This window comes from Lithobates pipiens, unplaced genomic scaffold (genome assembly GCF_037356315.1).
Source record: "Lithobates pipiens isolate NorthernLeopardFrog02 unplaced genomic scaffold, aLitPip1_a1.2 Scaffold_19, whole genome shotgun sequence".
In the NCBI taxonomy this organism is placed as follows: Eukaryota; Metazoa; Chordata; class Amphibia; order Anura; family Ranidae; genus Lithobates; species Lithobates pipiens.
This window is the reverse complement of record NW_027507764.1, coordinates 155,263,101-155,285,700: the sequence shown is the minus strand read 5'-3', so window position 1 is coordinate 155,285,700 and position 22,600 is coordinate 155,263,101. Positions and strand designations below refer to the sequence as shown.

General features: G+C 42.2%; 1 protein-coding gene across 1 annotated transcript in view; it reads right to left on the bottom strand.

Annotated features, from left to right (window-relative positions):
• The window catches only part of UBE2E2 (ubiquitin conjugating enzyme E2 E2), a 327,402-nt gene that overhangs the window by 138,247 nt on the left and 166,555 nt on the right, over nt 1-22,600 (bottom strand). The window lies entirely within an intron of this gene.

The following is a 22,600-nucleotide window of genomic DNA, read 5'->3' as shown; positions in this document are numbered from 1 at the left end:
GCTTTTGCTATTCCCCCCCCCCCCCCCACGAAAATTACCCTTTAACTGCTTGCTGATCAGCTCACGTCGGTATATGATATGATATACGTCGGTTGAAGGGCACATACAGGCATATTAACATACCTGTACATTGCCCTTTGAAAAGTGGTTTGCGAGCTCCCTGCTGGTGGAGCGTGCCCGCAGCGAGCTCCGTGAGTGTGATCGCGGGTCCTTCGGACTCGATGTCCGCGGGGATACCGGAGGGGGGGAGGGTTCCGATCATGCTGATGTAAACAAGCATTTCCCCATTCTGCCTAGTGACACTGATCACCGCTTCCTGTAATTGGGAGCGGTGATCAGTGTCGTGTCACACACATCCCCCCCCCCCCACAGTTAGAATCACTCCCTAGGACACACTTAACTACAGTGCCCCCTAGTGGTTAACCCCTTCACTGACAGTAATCAATGCATTTTTAATTGCAATGATCGCTGTATAAATGTGAATGTTCCCAAAATAGCACCAAAAGTGTCCAATCTGTCCGCCATAATGTCGCAGTCATGATAAAAATCGCTGACCGCCGTCATTTTTTGTAGACACTATAACTTTTGCGCAAACCAATCAATAAACACTTATTGCAATTTTTTTTACCAAAAATATGTAGAGGAATACGTATCGGCCTAAACTGAGGAAAAAATATGTTTTTTTTTAATATATTTTTTGGGGATATTTAATATAGCAAAAAGTAAAAAGGAAAGCTTTTTTTCAGAATTGTCACTATTTTTTTGTTTATACCACAAAAAATAAAAAACGCAGAGGTGATCAAATACCACCAAAAAAAGCTCAATTTGTGGGGAAAAAAGGACGTCAATTTTGTTTGGGAGCCACGTCGCACGACTACGCAATTGTCAGTTAAAGCGGCACAGTGCCGAATCTCAAAAAGTGCTCTGGTCTTTTGCCAGCCAAATAGTCCGGGGCTGAAGTGGTTAAAGATTTGGAATTTCCTTTTTCTCTATAACAACAAAGCACCATATAGGGCTAAAAAAGTTCTGGCAAATAGAAAGAAATTTCTTATCACATGGTTTTAGAGATGCATAAACTTATCACAGCTTTCACCAATATAAAAACACTTCCATTGGCTACTGAACTACAATCTTGGCCAGACTTGCAGGCTCAATACAATTGCCATGAGGTTCAGGTCTAGAATGAATGCTCTTCCATGACCTCTGTAATGCAAATCTTTTCTCTGCCTAGGGATCTAGGCCTTAGAGGGATTTGGTTGTAATTCAAGATGACAAAAGGTGGCTGCCTTCTACTTAGTGGTCTCTGATAGTTGGTATGCTGTACGGTAGTCATTTAAAGAGGAAGTAAACTGTTCATTTAGGCTTGATTCACATCTATGCATTTTTAGTGCATTTTGCAGATTTGCACTACAGAACGTATTCCATGGGAAACCATGTTAAGTGGACTGCAGTGCAAATCTGCAAAAAGCACTAAAAATGCATAGCTGTGAATCAAGCCTTAGTCCATCATAATAATTATCAAACTATAGCCACTGTAATCCATCCCTAATCGCCAATTACTTACTGTTTAAAGAAACTTTAAAAAACTTGTTTCCAGAGGTAAAGGCAGCACCATCTTAAGTATTGTTTTCTGAGTCCACAGTGGAGTGTATTCCCGCCTTTACATTGAGCACTTCCTGTACTGTTAACCAAACCTCCATCCAACATTTCTATGGCAACACTGCTTCCCTGCTCATAGCCGACTTGTTTTATGTCATAGTATTTACTTGTGCCGATTATCTAGTGTTTGCCTATGTCAGTCTTATCAGCTTCAGCTGATAAAACTGCACTAATGCTGTCCAATGCCTTTTTTTCCACTCCATGTGATGTCACATGGTCACATGGGGTGTAGGAGGAAGCTCTGAGTGATTATGCAGTCTCGTGGGATTTCAGTGGTGTGCCATAGGAAGTCCTGATAATAGATAGACAAGCACACAGAGTGTGCCATAAATCACGGGAGATATGGGCATGCTCAGTGACATCATTCTAAAGAACAAAAAGGATTACAACAATACTAAGCAAGTAAGGAGATATCTACAAGCGGTGTTCATTAGGGTTTTTTTTATGCTGATTCGCATGGGACAAAGTTGTGGGGGAGAGTTTACAACCACTTTAAATAGACTGTGTAGCATGTTCTACCCATTAAAGTGCTGTTGGTAACCTTTTATTAATCCAACTAAATAAAATCAAACAGAGCTCTGAAGGTTTTCACCAACACAGGAGAATTATAACATGTCTGGTCAACAAAGCTGCAAATAACCACTTTCTCGGAAATGTTAAACTAACCTTGACTTAGTTGATTTATACTTTTGTTCAATAAAAACTGTCCTACGTAGTTAGATCAGATCAATCTTAACATTGACTTTGCTTAACAACACTTGGTTACATGACACAATACTGAATATACTTCCACTTCGGATTTTCTTGTTGCCCACGGATGTATAACATAAAAGGATGTTACCAATTGTGGTCAACACTTTTCAGTATGTGAGCACAACGGATGAAAAGAAAACATTCATCCACCGCATTACTGTGTGTTTTGTCACCATACGACAATACTTGCTTTTCAAAAACGGAAAAAAATAAAAAGGATATGTGAATAACAGCGTGCTTTGGGGATATTTTATACTTTTACAAAGTGCTCTTTCAGCAAGTTAAGGCAAAATCAATCTCGGTATATGTCAAATGGGATTTCTGGCCAGAGCTGTTAAAATGTCAGATTATGTCACTAGAAAAAACAGCAAGTGTTCCTATTTTATCTCATGTGCTACTATTACAGGTTAAAGATTTTTAGCGTTGAGAAAGTATCTACATTCAGGAGTTATCTGCACACTTTCTGTACATAATGTATTCAGGGCTGCTACTTTTTAATGTTCTGTTGCTAGGACAATGTCATATTTATTGCCAAAATTGAAGTAAATTGATATGGGAGATGAAGCCTAATTGTGCAGCAGCCTTGTTTTTCCTCTTGGTATTGCTAAAGTACAAAAATAGCATTCTATATAACATTTTCTGAATAGCAACTTCTAGAAGTACTGTATTTATCGGCGTATAACATGCACTTTTTTCCCCTTAAAATCAGGTGAAAATCGTGGGTGCGTGTTATACGTCGATCTTCTGCCGATTGTGAGCCTTTTGGCCGCTCTTGGTGGCTTTCAGTCGTTCTCGCGACTTTTGCAGTCCCGTGTGAGCTGGCGAAAGCCACAGAGAGCGGCCAAAAGCCGCCGAGATACACAGGACATCCGGCGCCATTTTTAAAGTCTGTAAATGACACTGGGGCAAGGCTGCAATGACAAGGCTGCAGATGGACACTGACAAGGCTGCAGATGGACACTGACAAGGCTGCAATGATGGACAATGTTGCAGATGGACACTGACAAGGGTGCAATGATGGACAAGGCTGCAGATGGACACTGACAAGGCTGCAATGATGGACAAGGCTGCAGATGGACACTGACAAGGGTGCAATAATGGACAAGGCTTCAGATGGACACTGACAAGGGTGCAATGATAGACAAGGCTTCAGATGGACACTGACAAGGCTGCAATGATGGACAAGGCTGCAATGATGGACAAGGCTGCAGATGGACACTGACAAGGCTGCAATAATGGACAAGACTGCAGATGGACACTGACAAGGCTGCAATGATGGGCATTTAAAGTGGAAGTAAATCCATCGATTCAAACAGTTAAAAAAAAAAAGGCATGCCGGGAATGCTAACTGCACATTGGCTGTGCTCTCAGCCAAACTATCAAACCATCCAATGGCTGGTGTCATAACGAATCACATGTGCAGCACCGTAGCAGTTGAGGATTAAACAGAGGCAAAGATGGCAGCTTCCTTGGCTGAAAACGATAGGGGAGTTTACTTCCACTTTAAAAGTAAGTTGTTTTACTTAAACTTCCCTCCTAAACTTGGGGTGTGTGTTATACGCCGGCGCGTGTTATATGCCGATAAATACGGTACATGCAATACTGCAAGCCACATATTCCCAACTCCAATCACTAACTTCTAATAAATCCTCATGTCTAGAAGTAATTAAAACTTGCCTGATTTTAAAAAGCTCCAGTTTGCTTTTACCACCACATACCAAATGATTTTCTGATGGCCTTAATCTGGAACTGTAATCTAGTGAAACCTATTTGTCCTTGCAAGGGATCAGGGTGAAAACCTCATGGAAGCCATGCATAAATAGGATACTTTTTTCCTATGGTAAGATTTATAATATTGCACATTTTTCCCTAATCTGTAGCACTTCCTGTTCTTTGTCATGCTTCACTAAATACAGAACCTTACATTCTGCACCAAAGTATTGTGAGCAAAATAGTTTCATGTGGGAAACGTGACGGGTCTAGCCACATAGGCATAGCCACATAAGTGAAGTACCTTACAAAATGTAAACAAACTCTTTTACAGTGGATGCTGTAGTGGAGGTAGACTCCATTAACTTGCTGCAAGGCCTTATAACGTAGCCCCTTCTTTCAAATAAAAAGGATGGTCCCCGCTGCCTCTGGGATCTGTGTGTTTCCCAGCAGGCAGCGGGGCACTTGCGGAAAGGGGCGGGCACTTGCGGAAAGGGGCGTAATCTACGCCCCTTTCCGCAGAGAGCTATCCCTGAAGTGGGTGCAGAATACCTGTACTGTACAGGTATCTGCACCCCCCTCCCCCCTGAAAGGTGCCAATTGTGGCGCCGGAGGGGGGGAGGGTTCCGATGAGCGGAGGTCCACTTTAGGGTGGACCTCCGCTTTAAGGTTTCTTAGCTATCACTTGGCAAGTTTCAGCTTCCTCCATACTTTTTCTATAGGATTACGGTCTGGAGACTGGCTATTCCACTCCATGACCTTAATGTTGTTCTTTTTGAGCCACTCCTTTGTTGCCTTGGTGGTATGTTTTTTGTCATTGTTATGCTGGAAGAAATATCCGTGATCCCTGTCACATCCAAGATGTTACAATACATGGACCCGTTCATTGGTCCTCAAAGCGGCAAAGTCGGCCTGTACCTTTGGCAGAGAAACAACCCTAAAGCATAATGCTTCCACCTCTGCGCTTGACTGTAGGGATAATGTTCTTAGGGTCATAGCCAGTATTTTTGCTTCCTCCATACATGGCGAGTCGAGTTAATGCCAAGGAGCTAAATTTTGGTCTCATCTGACCACAGCACTTTCTCCCAATCCTTCTCTGAGTCATTTAGATGTTTACTGGCAAACTTCAGACGAGCCTGTACATGTGACTTCTTAAGGAGGGGGACCTTGCGGGTGCTGTAGGATTTCAATCCATGTCAGCTTATTGTGTTACCAATGGTTTGTCGGTACAGAGAGGGGAGGGAGGAACCGGCGTCATGACGTGACGCCGGTTTGTTTACAAGTGATCGATCCGTCGTTTGACAGAGCAATCACGTGGTAAACAGCCGCTATCAGCACCCGTTTACCGTGACCCGTTATGCGTCGGGTCCTCTGTACCCGGCGGTCAGGGATGTTCCCGAGTGCATGCCCCAGGGGTCACGCAGGAGCAAGATTCTGGGAGGACGTCCATGGACGCCCTCCCAGAATAAGCCGACCGCGCTGTAGCCGTCTTTCAGCTATGGCCCAGTCGGCATGTGGTTAAATCTTTTTCTATGAATATTTAGATTGTACATTCCCTAAAGTTCTCCTGAGGAAGCGGCTATGACTCACGAAACACGTAGCGGCATATGGGTACTATATGTTTATGATATAATGATGTAGAGATGAATGAAAATGGAAATAATAAATATAATATTGGTAATATAGGGGTGTCCCATATAAAGCCAGGAGTCCACAAATGGACAAGATCTATTTTTAAATGTTGTCTACATATGTTTTTAATTGATTTCTGTTAATAATCATCCACAGTATCTCAATTTATATAGGATGTGGTGCTATAACACTGGCCCCACTGCATTTTCAAATACCTATTTTTATATCTTTATTTTATTTCAGGCTGAAATAACATCATGAATCCATCCACTCGTCAACCTGCTAACAATGAAAAGAAATAACTGACATGTAAACACAACAGATTCATGTATTTTTTAATGACTGTATCTAACCACATTATCTGTCTCCATTAGTGCAAATGATCACATAACAAGCTTAATATGAGGTTTATTATTGCCAATATTAGCCTGAAGCAAAGAACAGAAGCCGATGAAGACCCTACAAATAATTCAGCGGTTTAAGCTGACCAGGCATCAACCAAACAGCAAATGATTTACAGTTCAGATATTTATCATCTGCCTAGGAAAGAACACATGTAATATGTCAAGTGTCAAGAAAACGGATTACACTGTTCTAAGCAGAACATTCTTTTTAGCAAACAACATTATTTTCTTCCTAGGTATTTCACCTCCCTCGAGTGTGAAAATTAAAAGACTTTTTTTCCTTTTTTTTTTTAATTAACTAAAATGAGGTTAAAGTATTTACAGCCATGGACAAATGTGTTGGTACCCTTACAGCTCATTGAAATAATGATTAATTGATCCTAAAAAGTGATGAAATTAAAGCAATTGCCTCATGCATACCTGAACACCTTTGGCATATCAGAGTAAAGCAAACAAAGAGAGAAAAGAGATTAATTATTGTTCATTCTACAAAAATGTTCTAAAATGGCCTGGTTAGATTTGTTGGTACCCCTAGAAAATATTATAAACTGGATCATAGTGATATTTCAAACTGTTTTCTGAAGTTTGCTATGACAAGTCTAATCTTGTGATCTTTAGTCAAGTCAGTCTAAATTAAAGAGGAAGTAAAGGCACTTTAAAAAAAAAAAAAAATGCAACCTGGAAGGCAAAGGCATAATGAGCTAGTATGCATAGCATACTAGCTCATTATGAATAACTTGCCTGAGAACGAAGCCCCCGAAGCGGTCCTCCTACTTTATCTTCACCGCTGCCATGAATCGCGGAGTGACTTCTGGGTCTCGCTGCTCGCTGTGATTCGCCGGAGCCACGATGACGTCACTCTCACGCATGCGCACGTGAGCCGATACGAGCGGGATATCGCAGTGATCTGCGGCATGCTCAGTGTGCCTGTTTTTTTGTAAATATCTCCTAAACCGTGTAGGTATAGGAGATATTTCTTGGACCTACAGGTAAGCCTTAATCTAGGGGCTTACCTGTAGGTCAAAGTGGTTTGTAAGGCTTTACAACCACTTTAATAAAGAAAAGTAGTCATTCTGCTGTTTCGTACCATAGTGGGCACCACACTGAACGTAATAAAGAAAGTTGTCTGATGAGATCAGGAAGAAAATTATAAACCAGAATGTCAAAGGCTTTCAAATAAAACAAATCCCAAAAACATTTCTTTTCAGGTTGGATAGAGTAAGGGAGGCAGGTTTTTTTTTTTTTTTTTTTACCATCGGTATCCCATTGAGGAGATGTTCCTACTCATCATGCCCAATAGCTACAACACGAAATGAGAAGAAATCTCTCCAAAGTGAGCTAAATCCTTTGGTTGCCCCCAGAACTATTGTTTTCACTGGAAGATTTCCCCGCTATTCCTATTCTGATGTCAACTCAAAACTTGAGATGTTCTTTCACTTTCACCATCTGTGATACCGGTTGCCAGAAAATAGAGAGGCCGAATATCCCTAACGGGTCCCTAACCTCTGATTTAGTTCTGCATTAAAGCAATTTAAAAAAGATTTCCACTTTTATTGTTATATAGTGAAAAACCCTTCACCTTCAACTAGACCTGACAGGGGTCATGACTCCCATACCTCTTCGATCAGTTGTGTGCTTTTCCTCCTGCAAGCAGTTCCAAGGCCACTACATTGTTTAGAGTTTCTCTGCCTTTTTTCTTAGCTTTTTTTTATACCACCACCAAAAATTGAAGGTAAATACACACCAAAATCAAGTATTTTTAATTCTTACTTGCAGTGGTTTCTTTTTCATTATTTCTTAATCGTTTGAAATGTGCCTATAGACCTGCTGGAAATTTTGACTAGTCAATTCCACCCTCTTGATGACTCAAAGCCTCCCGGAGTGTATAATTACTGTCAGTACTGACCCAGAATCTCTGTCCCTTTCTTCACCTCCCTACATAGCCTTTTATTTAGCTAGTGGTGGAGGAGATAAAGGGGGTGTGACTTGATTGACAGCTTACATCACATCCAAGATGGCAGCGCCATCTGCAGTTTTGGGGTTTTTGGAAGACTACACAAGGGAGGTATTTAAAGAAAAATAATATGAATTAAATTGTGTATGTTAAATGCACATTTAATCTTATGGAAGGATTGTTGATTATTATTATACAGGATTTATATAACGCCAACAGTTTGTGCAACACTTTACAACATGAGGGCAGACAGTACAGTTACAATACAATTCAGTACAGGAGGAATCAGAGAGCTCTGCTCGTTAGAGCTTGATGAAATGAATGGTCTGGTGATAGGGTCTCTTTAAATCATAGACCAGCTTGCTAGTAAAATGTTGACTTTACACCCATTGTGACACAAACTAATACTGAATTACATATAGGCTATCTCTAGTCAAAGGTTTACAGTAAGTCCCCTACTTACGAATGAGTTCCAGGAGCTCTTTCATAAGTCCAACAAAGATCAGTGCTTACAGACAAAGGCTGCGAGTGCTGATCAGTGTGTTCCTGCAGGGGGAGTTCCCCTGTCAGAACATAATAGCACAGCTGGGGAGAACACTGCACTAACATTGCTTGTGTTGGTACAGAGATCTGTCAGTGTTCTTTCATTCAGCCCACTGGGTTGAATGGAAAAAAAATAGTTTGCATCTTTAAAAGTTTGCAACTCAAAGGTTCGTATGTAAGGGACTTACTATAGCTGCAAACAGAGTTAGAGGATCTGGCAGGATTGAGATCTCATGCTTGTTGTTTTCAGTGGGATTTTCTGCCCACGTACATCCAGCCTTTAAAGTGGTTCTAAAGGCTGAGGGTTTTTTACCTTCATGCATTCTAAACATGAGGGTAAAAAAACATCAGTATGCAGCTCCCCCTGCAGCACCCTCTAAGCCCTTGTACACACGGTCGGACATTCCGACCACAAAATCCGTTGGATTTTTTCAGACGGATTTTGTCTGAAACTGGTGTTGCATACAAAGTTGTCGGAAAATCCGATCATTCGGAACGTGGTGACGTTCGTTCGTTATTTACGTCAGGCTAGTAGCCAATAGCTTTGGTCTCGTAATTTGATCTGAGCATGCGTGGCACTTTGTCCGATCGGAATTCTCTACAACTGATCGGCGGATCATTTTGTCGGAAAATTTTATATCCAGCTCTCAAACTTTGTTGGTCGGACATTCCGACTGAAAAAGTCCGATGGAGACCACACACGGTCGGATTATCGGACAACGCCGTCCGGTCAGACATTTTCCATCGGAATGTCCGACCGTGTGTACAAGGGCTTATACTTGCCCAAGCCTGGTCACGATCCAGCAATGTGAATGAGAGCGGCTTCTCTCCTGGGTCTCTGCCTCCTGATTGGCTGAGCATATAATCATTGGCTCCTGCTGCTGTCAATCACAGCTCACAGCCAGTGAGGAGGCAGTGGAGGGCAGGGCCAAGTCCCATTCTGTGTGTCTCAGAGCAGATAAAGAGCGCAGACAGGGAACCCGAGAAGAGAAGAGTAGGGGCTGCTCTGTGAAAAAAACACTGCACAGAGCAGGTAAGTATAACATGTTTGTTATTTTTAAAAGATAAAACAAAAACCTTTAATATCACTTTAAAATACACTATCTATGATGTTACACTAGGGCAGCCGATCTCCTCCTGAAAGCCACCTAACTGATTAATAAAACTGAATCATAATCATTATTAATAGGCTAATAGTTGTTAATTGGTCTTGGAAGTCTGTGAAATTGTGATTAATCTGCCTTTGAATCAAATACATTCTGTTTAGCTGGAAAAACCTGAGTCTTAATGTGCAATGTTACTGCCAGGCAGAGCAGATATTTTACCACCATAATAATAAGGTACAATAAAATGTTTAACTTGGCTACATACACGACCCGTATTGTTAAATGAAAAAAGACTAATGGGTCATTATTGCTGATAGAGCAGTCATAACAAAACAATTCAAAGCCATTAAAGATAAGTGCTTTGGGGTAAATTTATGCTTCATATTTCTTAATAAATGGAAGAAGTGATATCCAGAAAACACACCAAGATTTAAGGCATTAATACAAGTCACTAAAAACAAGATATATGTGTACATTTTAGTGTGAAGGGGTTGGGTTTTTCTTCGTATTATTCATTTTTACACATTACATGACGTATTCATAAGTGCTGCACAAAATACAGAGGCAATCACATCTTCTTGCTTTTAAAGAAAGACGTAACTAATATCATTCCTGCTGTCAGATACACTACAATGTTCTGTTCTTGCCATTTGCTGCTTGTAGCCCGTTTTCCATTGCAAAAGCGACTAAGCAGATCCAGGCAACGACTATTGCTAAATAAATGTTCGCTTAAAATAAGCATAAGGTGACTTTATGGATCTAGGACATTTAAAGGGTATCTATGGTAAAAATGTAAAATCATATATATATATATATATATATATATATATATATATTGATATATTTCGACATTGTATTTCAATTATTTATAGCTTACTTCTACTAATCTGAACAATCCGCACATTTACTTTCCGTATTTATGTAAAATGTATTCACTATGTCCTGTGAGTAGGCATTGCTGTGTCACAGAGCCTGCTTTCTGCACTACAGGGGTGCTGAGAGGAGGCGTTTCAGGAGGCGAGGCCAGTACAGAATCACAGCTTGCAGGCAGCCAAGGTACCATGGGATATGTAGTCCTTACAAATAGAAAGTAAATAGCAGAGCAGAAGCTGAAAAGCATGCAGGGAATTCAGGAAGATGTTGAAAGAGATGGCCAGAAGACAGGAACTCACAACATGAATGGTGATTTTTCATTACAAGTTTATGGGATTGTCAAAAAGAACTATTGTTTGTATTACTTTTTCAGTGCTTCAGCGCAGTGGGGTTCAGGAGAGAAATTCCCAAACACACCTATTGCAGGCTCCTTGCTGTCTCTACCATACAGAAAGCCAAGTCCAAATAAATCAATAAATTGTACAAATAGTAGAGCTGCACGATTCTGGCTAAAATGAGAATCACAATTTTTTTGCTCAGAAGATAGATCACGATTCTCTCAAGATTCTCACAGCATAACATCATCTTTCACATTAAAACAAAAAAAAAAAATAGGCTAACTTTACCGTTTCATTTTTTCTTTATTCATTTAAGTGTATTTTTTCACAAAAAATTGCTGGGCAAATACAGTGTGACATAAAACATTGCAGCAATTGCCATTTTATTCCCTAGGGTCTCTGCTAAAACATATATATAATGTTTGGGTGTTCCAAGTAATTTTCTATCAAAAAATATTGATTTTAACTTAAGAAAGAAGTGTCAGAAAAAGATTTAGACTTTAAGTGGTTAAACTTCCTGCATTTACATGTTGTTGAAAACTTGGCAGACTGCCAGATTATTTATTTACATAGAAGTTATATCCCTTTGATTTAAGAAGGAAGCTTAGTTACAATGTTGCAAGTAAAACATTTGGCAGACTGCCTGGATTATTTATTTACATAGAAGTTCTATCCCTTTGATCTAAGAAGGAAGCTTAGTTACAATGTTGCAAGTTAAAAACTTGGCAGACTGCCCAGATTATTTATTTACATAGAAGTTCTATACCTTTGATCTAAGAAGGAAGCTTAGTTACAATGTTGCAAGTTAAGAACTTGGCAGACTGCCTGGATGCTTTCTTTTGACAGCTGAGTGAGCATATAGTTTCTCCACTTGTCTATATGGGGGGGGGGGGGGGGTCAAATCCAGATCACAATTTTTCAATGATTAATTGTGCAGCTCTAACAAATAGCTTTCTCACATTTACCAATACAATTCAAAACTTCTTTAGAATATAAAATGTGGCAATAGGTGATACAGTGGGATGAGAGAGAGGAAGTTACACAGAAGAGGCTTTAGGGAGTATTCTCCCAGAGGAGTTATATCAGGGCTGTCTGCGTGTGATTGCACGCAGATGTTGGAAATGTTTGGAAAAACCAAGTGAACATTCAGGGTAAAAGCTGCCATACTGTACATGGCTTGAATTTTGATCAATTCCTGCTGAATCGTCAGAAATTCAAACAGTGGGTAGCCATGTTGGCACCACCCAGCTGAACAAAAAAGTCAACTTTTTATTGACTTGAAGGAGCTGGCTGGAAAACTATTGGGTGAACAGTGGCTGTTTCCAATCAGATATAGCCATTGTTTGTGTATTCTTACAGCTATAAGTGTCATCTGTTAAGCCTCGTACGTGTGATGAGATTATTGGATGAATGATCGCCGTTTTTTTTTTTTTTTGCATGCTAGTCTCATATTGGAAATGAAGAGGTTACTAAAGTTATGAAAATTCTCGTACGAGGGGGCGTGGCTTGCGCGCGGCCGAAAATGGCAGCTTGAGCTGAGAGCTCCGCACACCATCCGGACGGTAAAGCGACTTCCTGGGCTCCTACATTGACATCCGCGGCACCGATCGACCTCCCGCTGCCGCCCGCCACACCAGCAATCGAGATGTCCCGAAAACGGGGCCAGGAACCGGGCCCGCGGCGTCTCCAATCCTTCGCCTATCAGCCCCACACAGCCAGGCAAGATGGCGCCGCCGGAGGCACAGCGCGCCATTCACTGTCCTTCTCAGAGCCTGCTACAACCCATCCGCAAGAAATTAGGCACAGGATGGCCTCTGGAGAACCGCCAGACTGCTCTCCAGCGACCCCAGCTACCCAGAGTCCGGCGAAAACAAGGATGAGGATGGATACATCAGGACAGGCCGCAGAAACTGTGAGTACAGGCCTACACAATGACACTGCTATCTCTTCCTTACAATCATCCATTGCTCAATTTCCTACCCTGGGGCAACCGGTGCTAGACACCACCATGAAGGATATGTTAGTATCCCTCCAATCATCCCTCATGTCAAATCTTTCTTCTTTAATCAACAAATTTTCACTTGAAATGAAACACATGGATAATAGGGTGACTTTCATAGAAACCAGAATGGAGGAGTGCACGGAAACGATCAATGACCTGGTTGATGCCTATCATGATCAAAAAGACGACTCCCTATGGATGAAATCTAAACTCGCGGACCTTGAGGACCGCTCAAGGCGCAACAATGTTAAGATACGCGGCATTCCGGAATCTGTACAGCCTACAGAACTGCATAATTTTGCTAGCACCCTTTTCTCCAGCATACTACGGGAACTGTCCCCCATAGAACTAACGATTGATCGCATACACAGATTGCCTAAACCACGCCATCTTGAGGCGGATGTACCTAGAGATGTCCTTCTCAGAGTGCACTTTTTCCAAGCCAAGGAACAAATCCTCCTGAAAGCGAGAGAACTGTCCCCTCTGCCTGCCCCCTACTCGGATATTCAGCTCTACGCTGACTTGTCACAATACACGCTACAGATGCGCAGACAACTCCGCACTATTACCAAGGCCATGAATAACCACAAAATCCAGTACAAATGGTGTCACCCGGCCACCATACTGGCCACCTACAATGGCATACCCCACACCATCTCCACCCTGGAAGGAGGTTTGAAACTACTACGGGACTGGGGAATCCTTCTTGACCCGCCACCGAACATGCGTGATGCCATGGGAACCCCGAATCCCTTCTCCTTTGGTGCAGGCCGCGGATCCCGCAAAAATAACCGTCGCTGATAAAGAACCCGGGACACTTTCAACAACTGCCCGTCCGGAATGGTCTGCGACACGAATCACACTTGCTGAACTATACCCTCCACCCTGACCAGTTGCCCCTCGGCGTTTGATGCTGAACAGGCTACTGGCTAGTCCTTTGTGCATACCGCACAACTCGGATCTCCCCCTTTTTCTCTCTCCCCTTTGGACTCCCCTGTTCTACCCTGTGTTGTCCTCTTTACCCTGTTCTTCAGTTGCTGATACCGTTACCCACTGCCCATTACTTGTACCACCACTATCAGGAAAAGCAACTAGCAATATTGGCAGGTGACCTCTGAGGTATTAACCCAAGTTTTACCCACAGCTAACGCCGAACTCAAAAATCCTGAAGTGGTCACGTATAGAACTAACGTTGCCTCTGCCACATCCGACAGACATCAGCTGAACCACCAGCATCTGGATCCTCAAGGAACTCGGAGACCTTCTCCCTTTCTTTTTGTTTTATCTACTTTTTTTTCTCATCATTTTTGTGTTGGGGATCTTCTTTCCTACATACGAGAATGGGAATCAATATCATCTCAATTAATGCAAGAGGTCTGAACCACCCTGCTAAGAGGTCATCTTTATGGTCAACTGCTATTTCCCATAATAGCGACATTCTTTGCGTACAAGAGACTCATTTCTCTGTGAAAGCTCCCTCTAAATGCCAACATCGACTTTATCCCCAGGTGTTCACTTCCTCCTACCACAAGAAAAAACGAGGAGTGATGATAGCGATCAAGGACTCAGTAAACTTCCAACTTGTGACCCGCGAATCTGACCCGGATGGGAGGTTTATAATACTGATCGGTTCAATTAATAATGTTATGTACACTATTGTTTCTGTTTATGCTCCCAACAATGGCCAATTGGCGTTTCTCAAAAAAATTGTCCGTAAGGTTAAGAAAATCCAACAAGGTCATGTCATCCTATGTGGAGACTTTAATATGGTGCCGGACGTTGAACTGGATTCAACGTCTGGCACCAAGAGACGCCCCTCCCTATTAGGGAGCTATTTATCCTCAACAGATCTGTATGATGTGTGGAGGTGTTGTCACGCGAGCGAGAGGGATTTTACCTTCCTCTCGCCGCGTCACAACACTTACTCGAGAATTGATTTGTTTTTGGTCGATAAGCTACTGTTACAGAGAATATCTAAATCTGATATACACACCGCTACCTGGTCGGACCACGCCCCAGTGAGCATTAGCATTTCAGATGGTCCCTCCCACCATCGCCCTTTCATATGGAGAGTGAACGACTATCTACTTCGTAATCCCAACTCATGCTCCCATATCAGGGAACGACTAGTAGAATATTTTTCACTCAATCAGGAAGCAGTGTCTGACCCGTTAGTGGTGTGGAACGCTCATAAAGCGGTAATCAGGGGGGTCTTCTTGCAATTAGGTGCCAGGGAAAAGCAAGCTAGATCACGGAAATTAGATGAATTGACTAATGCATTAGCAAACGCTGAGTCACGGAACAAACTTGCACCCTCCCCTGCCCTCCAAGCACAAATTTTCACCCTACGCCACGACCTACGAGCCTACCTCCTTGAGAAACAAGAAAAACTATACAGGATACTCAAAGCCAGATCATACACCACAGGCAATAAAGCAGGTAAAGCAATGTCCCTTAAAATCAAAGGATATAGAAACAAGGCTAAAATCCCTTTTATATTCCACCCTCACTCCCACAAAAAACTTCTTAAACCTCATGATATTGCCAATGCCTTTCGTACGTACTACGGAGATCTATACAACCTTGATAAGGACCCCTCCACCACACAACCCTCCCCGGAGAGTATCTCACTCTTCCTTGACAAACTACAACTACCGCAGGTATCGCCAAGCCAACTCGCTTCACTCAACTGCCCATTCACGGTAGATGAAATCAGTAGAGTCATCCATAAACTCCCAGCAGCGAAATCTCCTGGCCCAGACGGTTTCACTGGGGAATATTATAAAATGTTCCAAGAAATTTTAGCACCCTTCTTGTGCAGTACCTTTAACACAGCTGCCAGATCCTCATAATTTCCCCCTGAAATGCTCAGCGCTAGAGTAGTAGCCCTTCCCAAACCGGGGAAGGAGCCCAACACCCCTAAAAATTTTCGCCCCATATCGCTACTCAATATAGATATAAAAATATACGCTAAGCTTCTTGCTAATAGGCTAGACAACATCCTACCCTCCTTGATCCACCCAGACCAATCCGGATTTACTAAAGGGCGCCAGGCATCAGATGCAACTAGACGCATGATAGACCTTCTCCACCATGTCGAAAACACCAGAACCCCATCCCTACTCCTATCTCTCGACGCAGAAAAGGCATTTGATAGGGTGCACTGGGGCTATATCTCATCAGTGCTACATAAATTCGGGCTATCGGGCCCAATCCACGACTATATAATGGCTCTCTATTCAAACCCTTCTGCCAGAGTACTAGCCTCAGACACCCTATCGGATCCCTTCAATATCACTAATGGGACAAGACAGGGGTGCCCGCTCTCCCCCTTAATATTTAATCCAGTTATGGAACCACTAGCAGAAAGCATCAGAACCAATAGCAGCATACAAGGCATCCGCATAGCAGACACTGAACATAAGATTAACCTTTTTGCGGACGATGTAATCCTCCTAATCACAGATCCAGAACGAACACTACCAGAAGTCCAAAAGATGCTAGCCTGGTTTGGAGAGATATCATATTATAAAGTTAAAGACACTAAATCGTATATACTAGATCTAGGAGTAAGCAAGGATACCAGCGACCGACTTAAACTACTTTTCCCTTACAGTTGGGCGAAGCTCAGCATAACGTACCTCGGCATCCAACTTACTCCTAGAACGAAGCTTCTATTCAAAGCGAACTATCATTCCCTTCGTACTAAACTCCAAGAAGACCTGACCAGGTTGGCATCGGTTGAATTCTCGTGGTTAGGTCGGCTAGCGGCATTCAAAATGCTCCATCTCCCCCAAATATTGTATTTGTTCAGGACTGTCCCGATCCCCATACCCGCAAAATATTTCCAATCTCTGCATTCTCTCCTTTTAAAATTTGTGTGGCAAGGCAAAAGACCCTGATGCGCAGGGTCCCAACTTACTAAACATCGTATGTCGGGAGGGCTAGGCTATATCAATTTCCAAGACTATTACTGGGCTTCCATTCTGACCCAAGCTAAAGAATGGTTCTCCAACACATCAACCCCAACACTATGGAAAACCATTGAACGCTCATCAGTCCCAGGTAAAGACCTGGTACCCTGGCTACTGGCCCTCTCTTTAGGAGCCAGACATACACGACTCCTATCTCCCCCAATTCTTTCTACATGCCAAACTTGGTCCAAACTTACAAAACTCTCCTCCAACGACCCCGACTACTCCGACGTACCCATCCCCATTGAAACATTACAATATCTGATTGAATCATCCGACTTCAAGCGTTGGAGAATGCTGGGTATCAACCACCTAGCTGACCTGATTACTGCGAACGAAATTAAACCTTTTCCCATACTACGTGAACAATTCCAACTCCCTGGCTCTGATATATTTCTATACCTTCGCACTAAACATTGTATTAATTCCCTCAAAAAAAGAACCGTCTTGATCCCTCGTCCGGCATGGCAGTTTATTTCCTCCTCTTCTAAACTTAGTAAGGGCATATCTCTGCTATATAAACTATTCAACCACAAAATGACATTTATCAAATCAACCCCTCTAATCCGCTGGGAAAAAGAACTAGGCCATTCTTTCACTGAAGAAGAATGGAAAAAAGCAGGTAGATCCGTCTACAAAACCACTAGTTGCTCCACCCTCTGGGAACTGGCATATAAAATAACGTACCGTTGGTACTTGACCCCAGTCAGGCTATCCAAATTTGATTCAGTAATATCTGACCTGTGCTGGAGGAACTGCGGAATGAAAGGCAGCTTGCTCCATATACTCTGGCACTGCCCAAAAATCTTAACATTTTGGAAATCAGTATACCAACTTATAACTGAGGTGACGCTATCCGATGTGCCCAAAAAACCCTCTCTTGCCATTCTATCTCTGTCATTGAATAGTTTCCCCAACCCAACCAGACACATTCTATCTCACATTTTTCTGGCAACAAGGCTTAACCTTACCAGGAAATGGAAAGATCCACTTCCTCCCACCCTGAAAGACGTAATTCACACAATACAGACACATTTTACACATGAATCTACTCTAGCACTAACCCATAAAAGCACATCACAAACTCTCCTCATGTGGAAACCGTGGATACAATGGACTGAATCCCCACGGATGTTACAGATCTTTGAATGAAGTTAATAACGTATGGATCTCTCAATGCCATTTAATAAGACATGCCAACGGAATAGGGGAAGGGGGGGACCACCCTACAGGGACACAGTAGTGATCCCCATGCGGGGTGTCCAGGTGGGGTGCTCCTCCCAGCTCCTCTCCAAAAGAGCAACTCCCAACACATAGCTGGATGTTTGCACTGCACTCCAGTGTCAAGCTCGTACCACAGCACGAACACACTAGGCTTCATGGCATCTAGCAGTTGACAACTATGCGGTAGCTCACTGATGTCCCTCATAGGTCCTCACCCTTATGCTCAGGTAAATGGCATTATAGCATACGAGTAATGGTATCTGTTTATATGTTTCCTTGCTTATTTGTTTTCCTTTTTCCTTTTCTATATGTTCAACTGAACTATATGTGTTTCACGAGCAATAAGACAAGCATCTATGTTCACATTCTGTTTATACTGAAAATCTTTAATAAAAATTTATTGAGAAAAAAAAAAATTCTCGTACGAGTGAATACAACTTCGGAAGTGATGTAATGTGTTGTATTGTACTGTAAAGTATTCTGTAGTTTCCGAGCATACACGGTCTTGCTCTAACGATTTTGCTTCAAAAGAATACTGTATTGATTAAATGAAAGTCGTTTGTTCTGGTAGCGTATGAGAAAACTGCTTGTTTGTCTGATAATTTTGCATGAACTGTCGTGATCGGCTGTTGAAAGCTGTTTACTAATGATCAGATTATGGAGCAATTGCTCTGTAAGTGGTATTTTTCATCCGATTTTCTGATAAAGTGTACTAGGCTTTAGAATACAATAGCCGTCAAGGGAGATTAGTCCATCCACACTATTTAACATGGATGGAAGAACCTGTTAGATTTCCTTTGTTCAGCCCAAACGCTATGCGTGTATGGCCTACCCTACAATATGCCATTATTTGAGAAAACAAATAGTCCTCTCTAGGTCACTTTTAAAGATCCCAACATGATTAGAGTTTTGCCTCCTATTGTTCTCTTAAAGGAGAAGTCAAGCCTGAGCTTTTTAGGCTGGGCTTCTCCTAAGGGTCACAGGAGTGCAATTTGTTTTGCACTCCTGTGACCCGTTTTTAAGTGGAGAGCGCTCTGAAGTCCGCTCTCCGCAGATGTCAATGCCATCAGTCAAGACAGTGCGTCATCCCAATTCCCTGGAAGTCTGGATCCACCAGCTGCCTTGATTAATGGTCGTCTCAGTGAGCCGCTGAGACAGTCACTTCACAGCTCATCACTCCAATGAGCGTGGAGAATCAGAGAGGAGAGACACTGACTGACAGGCAGCAGCTCTCCTCTCAGGGATCTGTGAAAAATGAGCCTTCGGTGATGTTCGGTGGCTCGGTTCTCAGTGCAGAGACGGTGGGGGACAGCTGCAGCATCCACATAGTTAAGTATGAATCAAAAATAAAAAATAAAACCGGAACACGTTTTCCAGTCACTTCCTTGAGTACAAAATGGGTGGGTCTGCTATAACATAATTAGTCCTAATTTGTAATAACAAACATAAAAAACACTGGAAAAAGCTGTGAGCAAACTACGTGTGCGGTAAAGCACATTACACAAACAGTGCACAAATTACCCTCAGTTATCAAAAAACATATTTAAAAAAAAAAAAAAAGCACATACAAACCTAATATATAACATGAAATAAAAGTGGCTTGTATAGCAATTATATACTTTACATTACGGTAATTAAAGTGGAGTTTTCCTTTAAGCACATTTGCAGTACTTGATAGAATTTGTAGCACACTGATTTGTTTCATTGTTGCCTGGAATTGCTTTTTAACACTGTAATTGGTGTTTAGTCTGCAGGCGGCAATTCTTTACTTGCTATGCTATCTGAACTCAAGAAAGTGTCAGTATAAATAGATTTAAATCTTAATTAGTCAAGCAAAAGCTCCTGGTGGACCTTAAAACTTCAGATCAATTGTGGTCATGGCTGGAATGATATAGGAGAACCTTGGCTAAGTCACTGACTTCTGTTCCGTGATCATTCGTCCCAGCCTAATGCAAGCTATGTGTGTGTGCGATGACACGCTACTTATTATACTTAATTAAAGTAAAATAATTTTTATGTTGTAAATGGATTGGGCAGCATATAATAATGCTATAAAAGAAATAATTCTACATCAGAATGTCAAGTTATTAACATATAGTCAGCTGTTAACTGAGAATATGAATAGAACACAACGTCATACATAACATATTGGGTAATACACCCATTACATGAGTTTAAATCCCAATAGTAATACTTTTGTGTTTGACGTCAGTTGCCATGCCAAAATTCTTATTCCAGTCAACAGGCTGAAGATAAAGATTGCTGCTTTTCAAAACAGCAGCCCGGCATGCCCCAGCGAAGTCACAGCTACTGCTCTCCAATCAGCAGGGAGTGTGTGTGTTGCAGATTGGAGAGCAGAAGCTGTAAGGCCGCGTTCACATGGGCACACTTAAGTGAATGCCCGCGTGAGGGGCCATTTTGTTCCCTGTGCAGGCAGCCTCATTTCTGTCAATTAGGATGCAGCGGCTGCACACTCACAGACTCTACTCCCATTCTGACATCCATACAGGTCCCCAAATGTACATTGTCAGCATTTGGGGACCCACACCTGTGCACCCCCATGCTTAAACATTGCCCTCACATGGGCTAAAGTGTTACTAAACCCACAACAGTAAAATCAGTGTGTATATGCAATAAAACATACTGGCTATACTCACTGTGGAACCTGAGGGGTTAATCCTTCGCATTGTGTAAAAAGGCTGTTTGATCCACAGTCCCCAAACCATCTTCTGATAGAACAGAGGCTTGGAGGCACTCTGCACATGCTCAGTTTGGTGTGTATTACTAGCAAGTTTTTTTTTTCCTTTGAGAGTGCATGTCATCAGCACAGGGCCAATCAGCACTGTTCAGACAGAGAGCCAGGGGTCCTGGAGCCTTATAAAATATTACAGAGAAGTCATAAGATTGCTATATACTACTGATGAGAAAAGGTATTTAGCAGTTTAATTTAATAAAATAATTGCATTTCCATGTTCTGTGTACTGTGGGAGACCAGATATAGTGAATGCAGGGTCCTGGGTTTAGTAACACTTGAAGCACACCCACGTGAAGGAGGCCTAACGAGGCAGAAAATTTCTGGTACTTAAAATGTACCTCTATATAATGGCGCGTACACACGACTGTTTTTGCCATCAGAATAAACTCTGACGGCTTTTCTGACGGAGTTCCGCTGAAACAGACTTGCCTACACACGATCACACCAAAGTACGATCGTTTAGAATGCAGTGACGTACAACACGTACAACGGGACAAGAAAAAAAGTTCAATAGCCAGTAGCCAATAGCTGCCCTTGCATTGTTTTTGGTCTGTCAGAACAGCATACAGACGAACGGTTTTCCTGATAGGAATTTATTCCATCGCAAAGATTTAAAACATGTTCTATTTCTAGGTCCGTCAGAATAAAAAAAAAAAAAAAAGTCTGCTGAAGCCCACACACGATCCGGATATCCAATGAAATTATTCCGTCTGACTTTTTCTGCCGGAAAGTCCGACCATGTGTACACGGCATAAGAGCTTGCTCACACCAGCAGCTTCATGAAGTGGCCTAAAAAAGTGCAGCATGTCCTACTTTTTTCAGGGTACACCAGTGCAGCACAATGGTATGGACCTCCAGCTGTTGCAAAACTACAAGCCTCTCCCTCTGGGTGTCATGTTTGTGGTTGTCAGAGTCTTGCTATGCCTCATGGGACTTGTAGTTCTGCAACAGCTGGAGGTCCGCTTATTGCATATCCCTGGTATAAACTGAACTGAAAGGACATAAGGCAAATTGCCTTGTCTATGCATTGGGCAAGGCTCTTATGCCTTTTTTAAAGAGAATATGTAAAGTCAAAAACCTAAATTTAAAATTTTAGATAATTGTTTATTTCTGTCTGTGTCCCTGCTGGGGAAAGAGGTACAGGCAGTCTCCGAGTTACAAACAAGATGGGGCCTAGGCTTGTTAAGTTGAATTTGTTTGTAAGTCGGTACATGTACATTTGTAGTGTAGCTCCAGCCACAACAATCATTTTTACGTTTTTTGGATAACATAGAGAAGGGTTAACACCCCTGTAACATTTTCTGTCTGCGGCCCTGTTCAGAAGATGTCACCTCACTTTCTGTTCATATGACAATTGGATTTGAAAATTTGGGGTTATTGTGGAAACAAGGATTGGTGATAAAGCTTCAGTGGAGACACCTTTTCCCCATAACAATTACAGGAGTCAATTTCCCTTTCCTAGGGGTAGATATCCGATACTTCCTGTTGTCTCCCTCTGTAAGTAGGAGTCGTTTGTAAGTCGGATATTTGTAACCCGGGGTCCGCCTGTAATCTTCCAATGGGGGCACCTGTGACAGTGACAAATGTCTGAGAAGGAACTGTCTGTTGTGTCTCAGGGGCAAGAAGCAAAGGAAATTTCCACAGAAATCAAAAAAGACACCAGTGATTCTCAA